This window comes from Chionomys nivalis, chromosome 4, assembly GCF_950005125.1.
Source record: "Chionomys nivalis chromosome 4, mChiNiv1.1, whole genome shotgun sequence".
Taxonomy (NCBI): domain Eukaryota; kingdom Metazoa; phylum Chordata; class Mammalia; order Rodentia; family Cricetidae; genus Chionomys; species Chionomys nivalis.
In genome coordinates this window covers 11,625,054-11,643,903 of record NC_080089.1, presented here as the reverse complement: position 1 = coordinate 11,643,903, position 18,850 = coordinate 11,625,054, and the positions used below count along the sequence as shown (strand labels likewise).

The following is an 18,850-nucleotide window of genomic DNA, read 5'->3' as shown; positions in this document are numbered from 1 at the left end:
ATGTATAAATATATGCATATTGATATGTAATATATATTTGTCAACACTATAAGTAATAAAAGAAGAAAAAAATCAGTCTGTACACTCCGGGTTCTGAAGAAATTAGCTGAGGAACTTTGTGGGTCCCAAGTGATGACTCGACACTGCCGTCCTCAGTCTGAAAGGACAGAAAGAGATCTTGCTATGCCTAATTAATCAGACATGTCTTTCTTTTTCAAAGGAACAGTCTCAAAGGGAAAAAATACTATCCCATATTACACTGTTACATTTTTAAAAACTTGATAGTTTGTCTCAGTTACACATTTATTTTGTTTAATGAGGGCAAGGTTTACTCCATCTTTATCATTCTTTTTACTTGATTGTTTGATTTGAAAATTGCCTGGCTATGTAGTCCAGGATGTACTCAAATTCTTGATCCTCCTGCTTCAGGCTCTTTGAGTGTTAGGTAAACAGGTGTGCATCACGAAGCCTGGCTCACTTCTGTTTTTGGAGAGGCAGATTTTCTCACTCATATTGATTACCTGTGGAAGCACACACTGAGCCATGTGGCGGTCATACATCCTTCTTGTTGGTGTCTGCTAATGTGAATGATAAACTAGGCATGTTTTATAAGAGAGGAGCGATTAAACCTTATCACCCTCCTTTCTGGCTTCATCCCATCTCATCTTTTCTCGTAATTCTTGACCTCTTGCCTTGATTTATTGGGCTACACCCATTATTTACTATAGTGAATGAATTTCTAGGCGTCAACTGTCATCCTCTCTGGATTAAGGCTAGTTGAAAGAAAATACATCAAAAAAAGGATTTAATGACTCAAAAAAAAAAAAAGATAAGAAATCACCTATAGTTGTGTTCCAGGAAATGCAGCGAGGGAGAGACCAGCAGGGTCAGTCTCCGGCACCAGAAACCTGTAGGTGTTCAATTACTATAAACATTTAAAAGCCCAAACCTCGTCGCTTTAAAGCTCTTAGGCTCTGAGTCTATCTTGCAATATATTTAAAGATCTTATAAAACTCTGGTAATTTTTCTCCCCTAACCAACAGCCTGCTGTAGGCATGAGGCCAGCAAAGCAGAAAAACCGCCCAGAAAACTTGACTCTTTCCAACAACCGCTCAGCCAACACATAAGGAAAATAACCCAATTACTGGAAAGCAGGAAAAAGAAAATAAAAAGTATGGAAAGGTAGAGAAGCATTAAATACAAACACATAGAATTGTCTTTGCTGTGAGAAAGAAGCCAGCCAAATCCTGAGGGGAGCCATGCAAAGCAGCCTTGGTGTTTGCACAGCGTGAGAAGAGCCAAGGACCAGGAAAACGACTAATTTTAATTACCAGGAAAGCTGTAGCAACGGGAGGAGAGAGCTCCAGTAGTATCTGGCTTCCAGCTACAGTCTCTGCGCGCCTTACCAATTACAGCCTTTCGTAGCCCACTGGGGGCCAAAGACGCACACAGAGGAACCATCCCCCTGAATACAGGGCTGGACTGGACTCACACACGTGTGAACAGCGTGCACCCCTTGGTACAGATGCAGCCCATGACTCCTGCGGAGTTCCGAGTGTAGTCAGGCTGGCAGAGAAGAGAGTGTGTGTGATTTCCAACCTTGTCACGTACAGGTGCAAGCCACATGGAGTTGGAGGCAAAATGCATGTAACAGAATTTATTTCATAAATACTCGATTACCACCAGACACATGAAACTGGAGCACTCAAAGGCAGGGAAAGTCCAGAAATCCGCAGATCAATGACACTAAAACTGCCACCCCAGATTTACTACCTGGATTATTTTTCCAGCTATGGGCATTGTGAAAGAAAATGTCAGAAAACAAAACAAACAAACAAACAAGAGCCAAATATGTTATTTCCTTGACTGCTCCAGAACTCAGTGTAAGCCACCACTGCCACCACCCCACCATCAATGACAAGCGATAAATCCCAAGCCCAGCGCCCTTAGAGGGAATTCGCATGTATTCACAAAAGAGACTTGCCTCCCAGATAGAACCAAACCACACTCTCCCAAGTGCCAGTTCCCCTCTGGAGCCTACATAGGTGCTCGCTGGGGTCTGAGCCTCCTGTGTCTGAGCTATCAGCACAGCCTGGTTATCAGCAGGGACAGCAGCAGACCAAGGGAGGAAGAGACCTAGAGTGGGCTAGCTCCAGTGCATCCTTCAACCAGCACGTTCGCTGTCACTGGTGAACGTGAAGCACCCAGAAGTGGACAGGTAGGGGTAAACAGCCTTTCCCACTTTGGAGAGAAGGTGTGGGGGGATGGTGCCGGTTGGCCAATGATGCGAGTGGAGCACCACGTGTAAAAGAAAGAAATTCAAAGCCCTGCTTGAGGCACACAGTCTTTTACAGGCAGGGACATGCTAAATGAGCCTTTGCAGCGCGAGGCAGCGAGGCGCCTGGCGACGGTGACAGCGCTGAGCGGGAGGGGCGCGGGCCGCTCCTGGAGGGACCCAGCCAGTCAGGGCGCGCGGTGCGGGGCGCGTGGACGCATTGGAGCATCCGCGCGAGCCCCGAGCAGCAGCGGGAGGAGGCGCCCACCTGCACCTGCCTGCATTTCCCAACTCCTCCGCCCCGTGCAACAACCGGCAGCCAAGTGCCATTAAAGCCTGTGGCCAGGAGGATGCCTCACCTGGGTCCCCTATGCTGGGAGAGGCAGGGCAAGCAGGAGGAGAATTCCCAGTGAAGGACTCAGAACTCTGCGATTTCTGTTCTGCCACAGGCTGAGGAGCAGAGAAGGAACTACTCCATCTGCGCTGCACCCAGGGCAGGAGGATGGGAGACCGGGATTGAGAGTTCCCGAAATGGACAGAGGCAGCTGGGATCTCATTGGTAAGTAGCTGGCATTCCTTTGCTGGTGACTACTCCCTGTGATGGTGCACTTAGGTTCCCAGCCACTTAGGGTTTTTGACACAGACGCTTCTGCAAAGCCATCCTTTCTTGCTGTTGCCAGAGGTAAAAATGTCTAACGATGCTTGTTTAAAGACGGAAAGACAGTATTTTTTTCGGCTGGGATTTTATATTGAAAAGTTGAAGCAAGTATTTGTGTGTCTCATAAGGCCACCCGAAACAAGAGAGAAAAAATAGAAGCAAGTAAATTTAGGGACAGCAAATGCCAGGATGGATAAGAGTGACTTTTACTAAAGCAATACAATATTTAAGGAAAAAAGAAATAATAGGATGGGGTTTTCCGGTCATGGCTGAGCATCTATCTCACAGACTGAGCAATCTAAGAATAGAGACAGAATCTAGAGGTGCTGTTAACTTGTTAAAATTCAGTAAAGATTCAAGCAGAGTTCTGCAAAGTTTGGGAACTGGAAAAACAAAACAGTGACTTGAATTGTGCTGTGTTATTTTTCCCTATGCGCTATACATAGATATGTTTACTGAATACATGTTCCAAATTCTAATTTTTATCGGAAAACAGGAAGAGAATATTAGTTTAAATGTCTATGACCGTAATAGCCAGTGAGTTGAGGACTGCTCTGACAACTAAAAATTTTAGGTTGATTAAATTGTTTTTGTTCCAAAAGAATAAAAATCCACTAATATTTCAGGATAATTTTATATAAACTGAGCACGAGGAAGGAAATTTGGTGTGGTAGTCTTAGGGCAGTTTTGGAAGAGAACTTTAGTGTTCTATGTGTACAGCTTCCCCACATTCAGTTCATATGCTTTTTCTGAAGAGAAAGTCACTTAGGTAACTCTTCTCTCTGCTCTGATTCTGAATCTTAGCCATGAAAAAGAAGAATGAGCACAGTAGCAAACCTTAAAATAGCAGTGCCATAAAAATGAAACCATGAGAGTTAAGCTAACAAAATGTTGTAAATATAATTGGTTGCTATTGGGTTGCAGCCCAGCTACTGAATTACCTTTACATGTCACAGTGGGCTACACGGACTGCATCCTGACTAGTACTAAGACGAAACTGAGGCTAAGACATGAAAAAATGCTTGCCCAGTGTCATCAGCGGCCAGTGATGAACAGCTCACCTATGGTTCCTCCCATAATTTCTCACCTAATGGGGAAAGTATTTGAAGATCTTCGCAGGCACAAACCCAGAGTCTTAAGCTTGGCAGGCATGTTTACACTGATTAGATGATAAACACACTAAATGACTACAGAGGAATAGATTTTAAAAAGCGATTAAAATAGTGAATGTGTAGTATTAAAAAATCAGTTGAATCTAATTGTAGAAAGAGCACATTTCAGAGTCAAAATTTAAAACAATATATGTAATATGGAAAAAAGACTGAATTATCTCAGCTGGAATGCCAGACGACAGTGGAAGAGGTTGTATCATCAGCGGAATGTTTAATGTACAGGTTGAGGTTTGGAGACAAGTGTTTGGGTACCTCGATGTTACCTAAAACTTCTGAAAACTAACAGAGAAAAATACAGTTTTTACACTTACCTTTGTTCCACATGCAACTAAATAGAAAGTTATAATACTTACAAGTTTAAAAAATGAAAAGTATTTTGATGATAAACTAAATGCTAGACTTTTAGTTGGAAGGTTCGGTGTCATTAAAAAGCTTTTGGGAAAGTATGTGCAAAGAGTTGTGGAATTTTTAAATGGATGCCTGATACACCTGAATATTTCTCAAGATTTGTAAAACTGCTTTGACCATTAGAGGGCCTGAAACCTAGTAGGTATTGGGCAGTAAGAGAAAAAAAGCTTAATTTTTACAACTATAACCTGTTTATTCATTCAACGTCATAAACTAGTTGTGCATGGAAATGTAATTAAAGTCACACTTTAATTCAATAAAAGCATAAAGGATGGATTCGTTTGCTGATATCCATTTCTTTAAGTGTCCTTTTACTTGACTATTTGTGAAACCTGTGCTACCTTCAAGGTAGCAGGTAAGGGTATGGTTTGCTGGGCAAGCTGACTTAACAGTCAGGACCAGAGGGTGTCATTGAAGGGCAGAATCCTTATCAGAATCAGACACCAAGCAAGTGCTGTGTTGGCAAAGGCACCACGGACTGTTCTTTACTTGCTGATAAAATAAAAGGTTCACTTTTGTAAAGATTAAAATAAAATCACCAGTTGTCTACTTATGTTACTGTGAGGTTGACTCTGATATATAAATGTCAGGAATGCTAAGCACATTTGATCACAAACGTAAAGCCTTGTCTTCAAAAATTCTATTCTATCATTTTAACAAAGATGAGATATTTAAGTGATTACAATTTACTTCATCCACATCATCACACCTACTTGACTACCTATTATTTTTATTACCTATGAAATTTATTTTAATGCTTTGGAAGATTGACATTAGGTTTCTCTTAAAAGACATATATGCATTTATGTGTTTAGATTCTCTAATTCTGACATAAAGAGCGCATGTATATGGCTGTCTGCAGTAAGACAGTTTTCTTGCTGGGATGATGTTTCCTAGACAGTGTTAAGGCTCAGTTAAGATCTCCACGAACTTTTAGAGCAGGAGAGAAACTGGTTGGATGCTCAGAGCTGTCACATTCCTGCAGGTCTGTTTCCTGAGTCCTTGTGATCGATAACTACATTAGAGGCTGGTTCACTTTAAAAAGTAATGAAGTTTCTAAAACTCCTTAACACTTAAATGTGGATTATAAACTTTTCTAATCTTCCTGCTCTTTAAGAGCATTGAATATTTCTATGTATGTAATTAGTAGGTTATGATAAATAGGCTATACTTTTTTTCAATTAGTTTGAAACTAAATTTTTTGATAAATGACTTGCATTAGAAGTCAATAAAATATACTGTTTCAATGCAATAGCTATTAGGATAATTTTAAATGGCTTTAGTTTATATAGATTCACTATTTAAAAAGTCATGGCTTATAATTAAATTATCTAATCAAAATTATTTTTCTTGAGTTAAAGTCATTGAACTTGCTTTTCTAAAACTATTTATAAAACTTATATTGTTTTACTCTCTAGTTTCTTTTTGCCTATCTTAAATGTAGGTGATTTTTACCACTATTGATTCCATGACTTAAAAAGCAAAGTGTGTGAGCATATGCTCTGAAGCATATGCAGCCTAAGTCTGCCAGTGAAGCCCTTCTGCCCTATTCAGAAAGGCAAGCATCTGGCCAGAAAGCAGGAGTTCCTCTTTCCCCACTACAGGCAATGACACCCCTCACAACTTGGTAAACAGTGGTGTCAATGTGCCATCCACTGCCATCTTCATAAATTGTGTGTTCCTTAATCTCAGATTGCTTCAATCATGCCATATTTTAACAGGTTCCAAATAAAGGTTCACTGGGCAACACTGAGTACATAGTTATGAAGCTGATGTTAAAATCAGCACAGTAATTCCTTCAAAATCCATAATGACCTGAAGAACCCAGCAGTCTGGGTTTCCAGCTTTTAAAATTTGTCAATAGGTTCTCTTAAGAAATTGACAGCACCCTGTATTCCAAAGATGCCAGGTGTGGTTCCAAATACTCCATTAGCTCAGGATGGACAGACCAAAGAGTTTAGGTCTGTTTAGAAGTGCAGCAGCCAGTTCATGTGAGTGTGTGTGTGTGTGTTTATACTAACACAGATTGGTAATCCCTTTGCAAATTGAGCCTGCTTCTGTCTCCATTATGATGGGAATTCGTGAAGTTTATCTGAGTTATTGGTAGCTGGATTTGGGACCGGAATGCAAATAAAAGTGATTCAATTATCTGCCACAAAAAAAGTTGTTTCTTAACTATTAGATATAAAAATCTTATTACATATGCAAGAAATGATAGGAGAATAGAAATCCTCTGGTCTTATTATCTTTGTAGGTGCTAAGTACCTAGAAGGAGGTGTTATCTTTCACTCCCATCCTTAGTAACTGCAGCATAAAAGGTTTTGGAAGAGAAATCTTGCAAATAACGTCGGTGATCAAGGTGGATCAAAGTATTACTACTGTGATATTCATAATATTAGTAGAAATACTCAGTAGGAGTTTAAATAGCAGATGTGATTTCTTGACAAGATCTAGAAGTGCCTCCTCATTTCCCATAATGTCCCTAATCACTGCACATTTAGTACGTGTTATCACAGGTGTTGACAGGGACTAAGTGATAAATGGGCAATTTCATGAGAAATTTACTTTCCAATTTATCAAATTTCATCTATAGCTTTGCAGATATTGAGCTTCCCATTTACAAGTACATTTTAACTAAAAAGACATCCTTCTTTAAATTAAACCAAATGTAAACATAACAGTAAGAGAATGCAGGTGATCTGTTTGAACTTAACTAAGATCTCTCATGCAGTTTAATACAAGAATTCCCTTTCAATGATGCTTTACTGGCTGAGACACTATTGTACCACAGACTTTGACATTACAGAATTATGCACAAACTTCCTACTGGTTAAATTAATATTAACGAGAAGACATAGTAGGTGATGATAGGAATTTTAAAACTAATTCTTATATTGGTAGAAAATCATTTTTGTTTAGTTAGCATTTCATCTTCATTTAATGCTAAGTGGTTCATTGGGCCAAGGAACTGATTTAAGTATCCAAGCTACCTCTGAAAATTTATAAAGCATCCCATGTTTGAATCCCACAGGTTTGTCTTTTGAATTATTTAATTATTTTGAAATATAATTCTTCATATTCTTTACCAAATTAGCTTTGCTACATTTCCTATGGTCCTACAAAATATAGAGACACTTGTTAGTGATTATTTTATTTTACTGTTTACTGTTTTCAGCTAGAAATACTTCAGTTGACAACTCTAGAAGGGATTCAGAGCCGGTGTCTTCACATCCTAAGACAGTGTGTTTTAAACTGTCTTTAGGCATATATCAATGGTCCTGTTTTAAAGACAAAGTTTGGATGGTGGTTATATTAGTTGATGCTAAATTGGCTTTTTTCTTAAATATGGACAAATATGTTGAGTCTCTGAGAAAACAGAAAAACGTGACAAAAGAATGCCATTAAGTCTTGGAAGGTTGCACACATAACTCCTTTTTCCCCATGTCCGTCATAAAGATTAATTAATAGTGACACAAAAAAGTTAATTGTTAACTTACAGGGATAAGAAAGATGTAGTTAGGAAAATTAGTAATGTTCTATGTCTTCTTTAGATTTCAAAGCATGTTGCAGCATTAAATTAGATTAGCATGTAGTGATTGTACTTCCGTTGTTTTCATTGATTTCCTGACAAATGTTGGCCTTTGAGATTTGAAGGGTTAGCATGTAATATATTTGAAATTAACAGAGAGGGAAATGCTGGGGACCAATGACAAAAGGAGGACTTTCCCAGCTTTCATCAGCGAACTCTGCAGTCGTCTGATGAAAAAGGGTTCCTTGAAATTCTAAGGAAATTGAGAAGGATTTAGAATAATAAATGCTCGACATGTAACTTAATGACCCAAAAATTGGTGGGAAATGGGAGTGAGAAAATTTCAGTGTATTTTCAATTTTTAGTTAAATTTTTGAAAGCATAGCATTATTGGAGGGAGCATTTGATAGCAAACCAGAAAACATATCTTTGAAAATATTCTTTGCATATGAGTTTTAAAATTCAACTGTCAAGTTGCATATAAATTGTGGGTTTTACTATTATAATGTTAAAAAGGTAAAAAACGAATCTGTAATATATTTAGTCGTTTTCTGAAGCAAAGTTCTTCTGTGGTCATCTGAATAACAGAAATTATTTTAGAATGAATATATATGCTAAAACATTTCAGTACAAAGAAGTTGTCAGTTCTATTACTTACTAGATTTTCTCATATATTATTATTTTAATGATGACTTGTACTAAATCTTTCATATTTAAATTGTGACAAATTTGTATATGTGTCAATAAGAATTCATTCAAATTTTAAGGATTTCTTTCCTTTAAGTATGCAATATTAGAGGTTCACAACCTAAGTGTATTATAGAAGAGGTAAAGGGGTGTGGTGGGAATGATTTAACTGCCCTAAGCCTGGGTTTTTTAGCTCTATGCTGGTATTTCCTGTAGAAATTGCAAAACAACCTCCTCCAGATTCAATGACTGAGCAATCCTTGATATTCACTGAATTATTAATTTATTTGGAGGCTTGTTTTCCTAAAACATGTTTCAATTCTTTCAGTCATCTTAGTAAAAGGGTACCTACTTGAGATTTATGACCAGTCTTTGAAGTTTGATAGTATGAAAGTTTGCAATAATAATCTTATACTAAAATGTCTGGTTGTATTCATCTGCTCTCCGCATTTTAGGGACTGTTGTCCCTACGCAATGCACTTGGTGAGAGTCCTGGAAAGCTCGAAGTAGATTCTGAAGTAATTACTTTCATGGGCTGTTCTGTTAGGTTGCCGCTCAAAGTAAAAATTAAAGGATAAAAAGGGGATAAAGGACAAAGTGGGAGTGAATCCACACACCAATATATACCACCATGAGAACTTTCTGTTGTGCTCTTTGGAGGTTTGCTGTAGTTTTTCTCCACGGAATCCTCCCAGGTTGGCCTACTTCACATGTGCCCTGGCTGTGTGCTTGCTCTATTTATTTCACAGAGTCTAAGATATTTTACTACTAAGTTGTTCTAAGATCTACTTAACCAACATAAATGAGTGGGATGGCATAGAAGATTCAGAATTTAAATTTTAGAGTTTTGTCTCGATTATAGTGTATATAGCTGTATAATTTAAATCCCTAAAACATTACTGTCTTTATTGTCACATAATAATAGCAGTGGCCATTTGTTTCTGATAATATATAACAAAACTTAATTTTAAATAATAAAATAGGAATTTTATGATTACTAACAGTAATCATATCCATAACATATCACTGTAGTATATCTATAGCAATTTTTTGCTATTGTTTTTGTTTTTCGAGACAGAGTTTCTCTGTAGATTTGGAGCCTGTCTTGGAACTAGCTCTTGTAGACCAAGTTGGCCTCAAACTCAGAGATCCACCTGCTTCTGCCTCCTGAGTGCTGGGATTAAAGGCATGAGCTACCACCACACTGCCACTGTAGCAAAATTTTATGACAAGTTTGATTCTCATTCTATCACAAAGTCTTAAGTTTTTAAACTATGAAAAATTTTGTTTTTCTTAGGTTTTGATAGTATGATCACTGTGGAAGGGAAGGTCAAAAATCTTTTAAGCATTAGTATCAATTCATTGTTGACTCTATGATCATTTATTCAAATAATTTACATGAATTTCTTTCAAACTGAGTACTATGGGTGACGCTATTTGCCTTTGGAGACTGAAAAAGGTGGCATTTGATTATGGTCTTAAACAGAGAAGGAAAAACATTCAAAATAAAACAGTGTAATAACAAAATCAAGAATGTATGCTAGTAGGATTGAAATATAGCTCAATTTATTGGCCTAGCACACATGAAACTATGTGTTCTGTTCTCAGCACCAAATATGCATGGCATGGTGGTACATAACTTGAGGTGTGAAGGCAGTATTATGCAGAATTCAGATTGATTCTTAGTTATATAAAATGTTTTGTGGCAGTTTGGGATTCAGAAATAAAAAGAAATAGAGAAGGGGAGAGAAAGGAGAAGAAGGAAGGATGCAATTGGGGTAGAGGATGAGGGAGGGGAGGAAAGGAAGAAAAACTACATTAGCCGACGTAGCTCTGAAACTATTGTCTACTGTAGATCTTGTAGAAAGAGAAATGTCCCTTGTGAGGTGGTTTGAACTGTCTTTTCAAATAGAATTATGAAGACTTGAACATCTTGTAATTTTCGCCAAAGATTTGCTTTCGATTGGGAAAAAATCCAAAGGTATTACAGTGGGGAAATCTTATAAACGCATGGGACTTCTTTCAGTGAAGGAATAGGAAGCTTTAAAGTGGCAACCAAGGAGCGGGACTTTGTTCTAAGTGGATAACAACTTTCTCAACAAGATTTGGCATTTTATAAAAAGTTATTGTCCCATGTATAAATTGGGCAGTACACTTCCTTTGTTTCCCTCTGTTTATGTGTCCCTTAGAAAGTGAAAATAAGTGAATCTGAAGAACTCAGGTTTTGCTCCAGTGTCATTCTTGGTGTGAAGGTCCTGAGGAGGGAGTGAACTGAAAGACACAACTGCATGTAACCGTAGTGTGAACTCACCCTGACCTATACAAGAGAAATGCACAGCAGTCCGGTTGGTGTGCTCACAGAGAGCATCTGCTTTTGTTAGGTTCTTGTTTGAAGCTGTTAGAACTGCTTCCCACAGTGTTTCTCTTAGTGACACAAAAACTTCCACCATTTTCCAGAAGGATTATCATAACCTATTATCCACAGTAAGAAGGAAATAAAACAAAAGAAAACTCTTCAGAAAGGATCCAACTTACCATCAAACTTAGAAAAGTACATTTGGAGGGCTGTGTAAAGATTTGGAGATGATTTCTTTTTTATCTGGAAGCAAACATACATACAAGTTCAAGGTTTTAGCTTAGAATTTTAAGAAGTAAAACCGCGATTTTAATTCTACCTAAATATAAATTGATATTAGCATTTTAGTTTTCTGAAGATAAAATCTTTTACTAGGGCCCTGTTGTATCACCTACGGTGGCTGGTAACTTCATGTCCTTGTTTCTCATTGGATGACTTTATTTGCACCAACTGAGTGTCACCGTCTCTTTTTGGATGGTTTTGGTTTTGCTGTTTTCACTGTGAAGAAATGAAGTCTTAGTGCTCTTCCGCAGTATTGTTACATCACAGAGTCTAATTTTGAAGTCAAGGCAGATGGTTTTGAGTACTGTGTGTTAGCAAAATGATGCAGACTACACTCATGCATCCAACCATTGCCTTCTTCCATTTTGTTATGAGCTTTACTACTTTAAAAGTAATCTTATACGCCGGGTGGTGGTGGCGCACGCCTTTAATCCCAGCACTCGGGAGGCAGAGGCAGGCGGATCTCTGTGAGTTCAAGACCAGCCTGGTCTACAAGAGCTAGTTCCAGGACAGGCTCCAAAGCCACAGAGAAACCCTGTCTCAAAAAACAAAAAACAAACAAAAAAAAGTAATCTTTTAAAGTGTCTTTTAATTATTTTTTTTATTTTTAAGGTTATAGTACAGTTAAAACATTTCTCCCTTTCTCTTTTTCCCTGCCAACTGTCCCACACATCACTTCCAACTTTCCTTCAAATTCATAGCCTTTTCTTTCATTAGCTGTTTTTGCATATCTATATAAGTATGTATGTACATACAATGGAATACAAGGCAGATTGGCTAACACAAATTTAAACTGCCTTTTTATATGGTGAAATAGTTGCTTAATTTTAAAGCAAATATAAAACCTTAATTTGAGTACAAATACATTTTACATTTTTTTTTCTACAAGTGATAATCAAATATATTGCTATGCTGAGTTTGTTTGGGCTTGGCTTTGTCTTAATGACTTTGGCAATAAGAGTTTTAAAGCAAATATATTTTATTATTTGTTTGGTAAGTCCCATGCTACTTTAAGTGGCGTATCATATCTACAAAACCAATCAGTCTCTTCATCAAATATTTACTAACTATTATAGAATTTAAAACAGAAAGGAGTAGTAGAAACAAATAATAACAGCCTCCTAACAACTGTGATAAAATGTTACAGGGTATGTTAATGTTCAAAGAAATAAAAATAGAAGTAAAATCAAGAAATTAAAATAAGAGAGAGACTTAAGAAAGGCAATTGCATTGTTTCCAGTGCAGATTAAGTATGTATTTCTACTGTGAGCTATTAAAAATATCCTCTTAGTGATAATTCATCAGAAACAGAGCTGCATTTCTAAATGGATTTGTCTTATGAGAAAAAAAAATAAAGATACAAATATGTCATTTATTCTTTTCTGGGTCAAGCATTCAAAAACCATATGTTCAACATAGGCATAGCATTACTGAGACGGTACCTAGGCAGAGGAAGGGTGTGCCGTGTTATTTTCTTTCAATCTTTTTTGACTGCAGAAACTCTATGTGACGGACTGCTTCCACATAACAAGACACACTAGATTTTTTTTAATTAAGAGAAAGTCTGGCGCATTTCTAAAATGAATTGTCATCTTGAAATGTTAATTTCTTCCTGATGACTAGTGATTGAATAGGGCAAATTTCTCTTTCATCTGAAGGAATGACATTATTAGGTACAGTTCTATCATTTTATCTCAAACACTCCAGGAGAAATCAGTTTTGTACATGGAGAAATGAAAAATCTCTATAAATCCATGCCTCTTCTCAGTTTCTTTTCTCAAATGAAAAATGATACAGATACCATTTTCAAGGATGGTTCACAAAAAGGCAATATTTCATAGATTTGCTTTCCAGAAACCAAAATGAATCATAACAAACTTTTCTTCCAATGTTTCACTTCTGATGGTTTCAGTGAAGGAGAAGAATTGCTTCAGTAGGATCCAGGCTATTTCCTGTTAGTCATGAGTGATCTGCCACATTGCAGGTGTTGCAGATTTGAATATCACATGGCACTGTGTCTCTCAAAGAAGAAGAGCTTGAATGAATAAACAGTATTTTTTGCATCTCCTTTTATCTTAATTTTATAAAATTGGCAAGTATTGACCTAAAAGCTAATGAAATATAGTGTGTTATGTGTATTTATTGATTCAAGTGTCTGTCAACAGATATTTCATAGTCCTGTATATTACTGTTGCCATGACTAGGAGGAGCATGAAAAAGCAGTCAACTTTTCCTCAGAGTGGTTTCCTTTGGGGAGATACTTATTTAGAAAAGGACAGCTTGAGTCATGTGATACTCTTGTTTCAATGTCTTGATTGTCTTCTGTTGAATTTTCAGTCCTGGGGACATGAACTGATGTTTCCTAAGTTAGTGTATTTGGACTTATTTTTTTCTTCCCTTTGCCAAAACCTTGCATTGCTTATACAACACATCTGTGACATCTTAGCACATGTCTAGTTCCAAGACATCATAATTTCAATTCATTTTTCCAGATCATAACTGCTGCTAATTATGTTCTTATATGTCTGCTGTCTCTTATATCAGTTTTTGGGGGGAAGGGCAGAACTTTTGATTGCTTTGTATTCTGTATAATTTGTAATCGTGCTATTGAGTTGTGTAAGTTCTAAATCTTATTCAACTTGAAGAGAGAGATGGAGTTTTTAACACTATGGATGAAGACAAAGGTTGTTAAGATAATAAACTAAAGCAGATGCAGAGAGGAAAATATTTTGTCACCTACATGATATGTGAGATGTTTTTTTAAAAACTCAAAATCATAGGAACAAAGTAGGATGAGCAAGTGCTAGTTAACGGGTGGAATAAACATTGGGTGGGATCTGCTCAGCCGAGGCAGTTGCTGTACGGACCTGAGTACCTATTGTCTGTCCTGGAGCCCACATAAAGGTGGAGGGAAATGCTGACGCTACAGTTACTTTCTGATTTTCACTTGAACTCACAGACCTAACACACAAAAATTAATAGCAGACAAATTATTTTTTAAAAAGAGAACATGAAAAAGTGGAAATCAGAGGATGGAGCAGTTATTGTCATGAGAGTTAAGATTCATGAGGATTTCATGAGTACCATAGAGAGAGTATAATTTTATGGTCTGGAAATCTATCATGTAAGTAGATAGAGAAAAAGACACCAGTTAATGGTCAAGTTTATTTGCATAGATATATGCATATACATGAAATGTTTTACCATCTCTTTCTTTATCTCTCTGTATATATAATAAAATGAATAAAACTTTTTTGCCATCACCATCAAGAACAAAGTCTACAATAAAAGCCAAATATTACCATTAACTTATTGCCCAGTCTCACCTTTCTGACATTGGCTATTTCCTTCACACTTTTGTACATTCATTCTTCCAAATGTTACACTTTTATTGTGTTTGGGTATCTGCATAACTGTTGAACTATATCTGTGTACATATAGACTATTCCATGGTAAGTCTATAATGCCTTATAAACCCCTCCATGAAATTATCGATAAATTCAATCCCATATATGCAAACAAATATATGTGAAGTGGAAACGCATATGTGAATTTTTAGTTACATTTAGTTAGAGCTGAGAGTGGTACCTAGGTCAACGAGAATTTTTATTTGAAAGTTTGATTTCACTGCCAAATTTCCCTACACAGATAAAACCAGTAAGATTTCCTTTGTCAGTATGTTGGTGCATGTGCATTCCCAGTGTGTTATCCAGCTTCCTCTGTGTTCCAAGAGAACACAGAAAAAGTATCTTGTATTATTCTAATTTATGTTAATATCGTGAACATCTTTTCTACCTCTGAGCTTAATGTTTGTGTCCATTCTCAAGTTAACATTGTGAGAGTTATGTCTTTTCCCTATTCATTTTACTTGATAATAGAAACAAGAAGAGGAATGAAGAAAGAAGTCAATTGAAAAGGTTTGAGCCCCCACCAAATTTACTAAGAAACAAAATGCATGCCTGTGATGAGCCCAATACATATGCATAAAGAGCAACCCATTCCTTTCTCTCATCAGTGTGGATGAAAGAGTCAGTGCAGGAACAGCCAAAAGGAGAGTTCTTACCCTGGTTAGGAAGAAGGCTAACCCTTTCCCTGTGTTCAGCCAAGCTTCCAATGGCCTCTCATCTCAGCAGGTGCAGGATCCTTCACTGGAAACTCCTTCTCCAGTCCGCCTTTTGCTCTGCTCTCATCATCTTAATCTGCTTGTGTTTTTCTGCTTGACAAACTTTAATGATTCCTTCTGCTTAGGACAGCATTCCCCATCTGTGTGGACCTGTTTAAGAGCCACACAGGAATAATTTAGGAACCCCTGGCTAGTTATGCTTACCATGGCTGCAATGAAACACCGTGACCGAAAGCAACTCTATAAAGAAAGGGTTTATTTCAATTACACTTTCAGGTAACTGACGGAAGTCATGACAGGAATTCAAAAAGGGCAGGGACAGCATGGAGGGGTGCTGCTTTTTGTTCATCTTGGCTTGCTCAGTCTTCTTTCTTATAAAACCCAGAACAACCAGGTCAGGGATAGTGCCTCCCACAATGGGCTAGGCCCTCCACCATCAATCACTAATTCTGAAAATGACCTACAGGCTTATCTACATGCCTGTCTTATGGAAACATTTTCTCAGCTGAGGTTTTCTCTTCTCAGATAATTCTGACTTGTATCAAATTGACATGCAACTCTCCAGCACACTGTCTCAGACTGCCAGGAACCATGAGCATTTTGTCTTTCAGATTGAACTACATGAGCACCAAACCTTTCTTTATATTTTCCAAATTTTCACATTTGTTGATAATTTTTGTTCTCCCTGACCTGATTCTCCCAATGTCTCAGTAAGCAAATAAAAATGTAAATTAAAAAATTTCTTTTCCACCAAGAATGTTGGTTAGTTTTACAAATTGTTTTGCATAGTATTTATACTGAAGTCTTCACACAACACATGCTGCATATTGTAATCCCCCAAATACATCAACATTAATAACCTCTAAATGTGAGAAAACTATTCTTGTTATTAGCATGACCCAGAATAATTCTCAGTAAGCATTCTTGTATGTGTTGTATGTTGAGGCTTGTCTTTGACTTAAAAATATCAATAAAATGAGTAATTCTGTGATTTATCTTTTCCTACTTGTGAAACTGCAGTAATATGTATTTCTGAAAACTAGGCTAACACCTCTTTAAAAAATACTTGGGACTATCTAAATTTTAGTAAAAATTGATGTTCTTTTTTTAAATGCTACTAAGCATCACATTACTAGTGACATAGGAGAAAACTGAGTAGATGTGACCTACTTCTTTACAAATTAATTTTAGACAACTATTCTTTCAGAGTTTGGTTTAAAAGATTTTTAAATCAAGTATGACTGCAATGTTTTGAAAGCGTTTTCTTGCCTCTATTCTGACAAAATATGATCCAGCAATTCAATGTCTCAAGTTCATGAATAGATAATAGTCATAAACAATAAAGAAGAAGAAAAGGAAGAGACAGAAAGAGAGAAAAAAAGAGAGATCTGTCAGAGAAACTGGTTATAGTAACCTCGGAGGAATACCAAAGTCCCGTTTGAGTTCACTGATCGATCGTCTTCATGCCTGGGAGCCTGCTCTTAAACCTTTTCTTAGTGTTCTGCATTTTTCTTCTCTGCCTTACGGAGCAAATCTCTCAGGCAGTCCCTCTGGATAAAAAGCTCGGTGTTATCAACAGGGAGGACTGTTGCACTGGAGAGAGTCGGCGCTCTACATTCTTATTTATCTATCACTATAGATGCTTAGAAGGCCAGGCATTCGTCACGTTGTTTCTGCCTCAATAAAAACACTAACAGCTAAAACTCTAAATTCTGTTATTCATCGCATTCTTTTTGCCTCAGTAAAAACACTAACAGCAAAAGTGAAATCAAAGACCATGACTTTCTTTGAGGATCAGGGAGAAGGGAAAGTTTTAAGAGGTCAGACACAAAATCATCAGCCACGGTTGCATACTTCCAGCGTCACCACATTAAAACTGCCTTCTCACTGTCATTTTCCAGCGAGGGATGCAGAAGCCCTAAAGAAACTGTTGTTTCTGAGTCTTTGCTCTTTGTGTTGAGAAGCAGATATTCTAATGTAGTCTGTAGTGCCCAAGTGAAAGGAATGCTTTTCCATGTCCCAAAATGTCTAAGAAGCAGTTTCGGGGAAGTGTGTGGAGAGCAGGAAAAGATCTCAGCTATAAGCTACTTGCTGCAAGAGCTTCAGAAGCCGGGTTCAGCGCCCAGGACCCACATAAGCCAGAGCGTCGTAGGTACAATCAAAATGCTGGGGAGAAGTAGAGGGGCAGGTCACTGAAGCTCACTGGCCAATCAGATTAGACAAATTAGGAAGCTCCCCTCACAGTAAGACAGTGTTTCTCAAAAATAAATAAATAAATAAATAAATAAATAAATAAGGTATATTGCCATTGAAAAAGACACAAATATTGATCTCTGAACTCCATGTGCCTACACTGTATATTCTTACAATCCTTTTGGGTACACACATACACACATATATGAATACAAGTGCCATGATAAGAAAGAATGTTTGGCTTCACCGAGTATCAAAGAAACAGATTTTTAAAAATTGAAATGAATGTTATGGATTCATTTAACTTGCTCCATCATTTTGGGTGGTGGGTAATTGAGGGGTGGCTTGTTGGGTGGCAGATAGTTATGTTCTGCTCAATTTTAGTCTCACACAGCTGCGATGACCAGATAAGAACTCTCACATAAATATTTGCTCAATAGAACAGAGGATGAGAATCAGGCGAGGCTGAGATGATCAGATAAGAACTATCACTTAAGTATTTTCTCAATAGAACAGAGACGGGATGAGAATTGGGAAGCTTGACGTTATTTTATCAAGTTGCCACTTACAAGGCAGAAGGTGTTGGAGAAAATGGCAAAGGTGTTGCAGGAGGAAACAAATTCTGACAGTATAACTACCTCAGCGACAGAAGTAAAACAGGTTCCTTCTGCATTCACACCTGCATCCAAATACCACAACAATTCATGAAGACTTACAGTGTTAGCCACAAGGTAAAACTATTGTAGCAAGGTTCATCCAAAAAAAGCTATATAGAATTTATTTTATAAATATATATCAAGTCCGTCAGGTTCAAAGTTTAATTTCACCATCTCATCAGTATTTGCCCATCTAATATTTTTATTTCTCTATTGAAAGTGAGACATATGAACACAGAGAGAAATTTTGTAATTTAAACATGGTACTCATTATCAATTTTTAAGTGATTAACCAAAATAAGAATGTAAATACATACTGGGGTATTTTAATATACACGAAACCAAAAGGTATGCTGTCAAAACTAACAGCTAATATTTAATTATTGGAAGTAGCTATTTCATAGACTTTTATAACACTGCCTTCTGCTCATGCATATTACATTAGTAAAATAAGTTTGTCATGCACTTATCAAAATTAAGAAATGTAAATCATGATATTGATCCTATAATT

General features: G+C 37.2%; 1 protein-coding gene across 1 annotated transcript in view; it reads left to right on the top strand.

Annotated features, from left to right (window-relative positions):
• Nucleotides 1-2,522: 2,522 nt before the first annotated feature.
• The window catches only part of Cntn5 (contactin 5), a 1,215,881-nt gene continuing 1,199,553 nt past the window's right edge, over nt 2,523-18,850 (top strand). The window contains exon 1 of the mRNA XM_057767831.1: nt 2,523-2,834. The gene's annotated coding sequence lies outside the window, so the exon portion shown is untranslated. The remainder of the gene's footprint in view (nt 2,835-18,850) is intronic.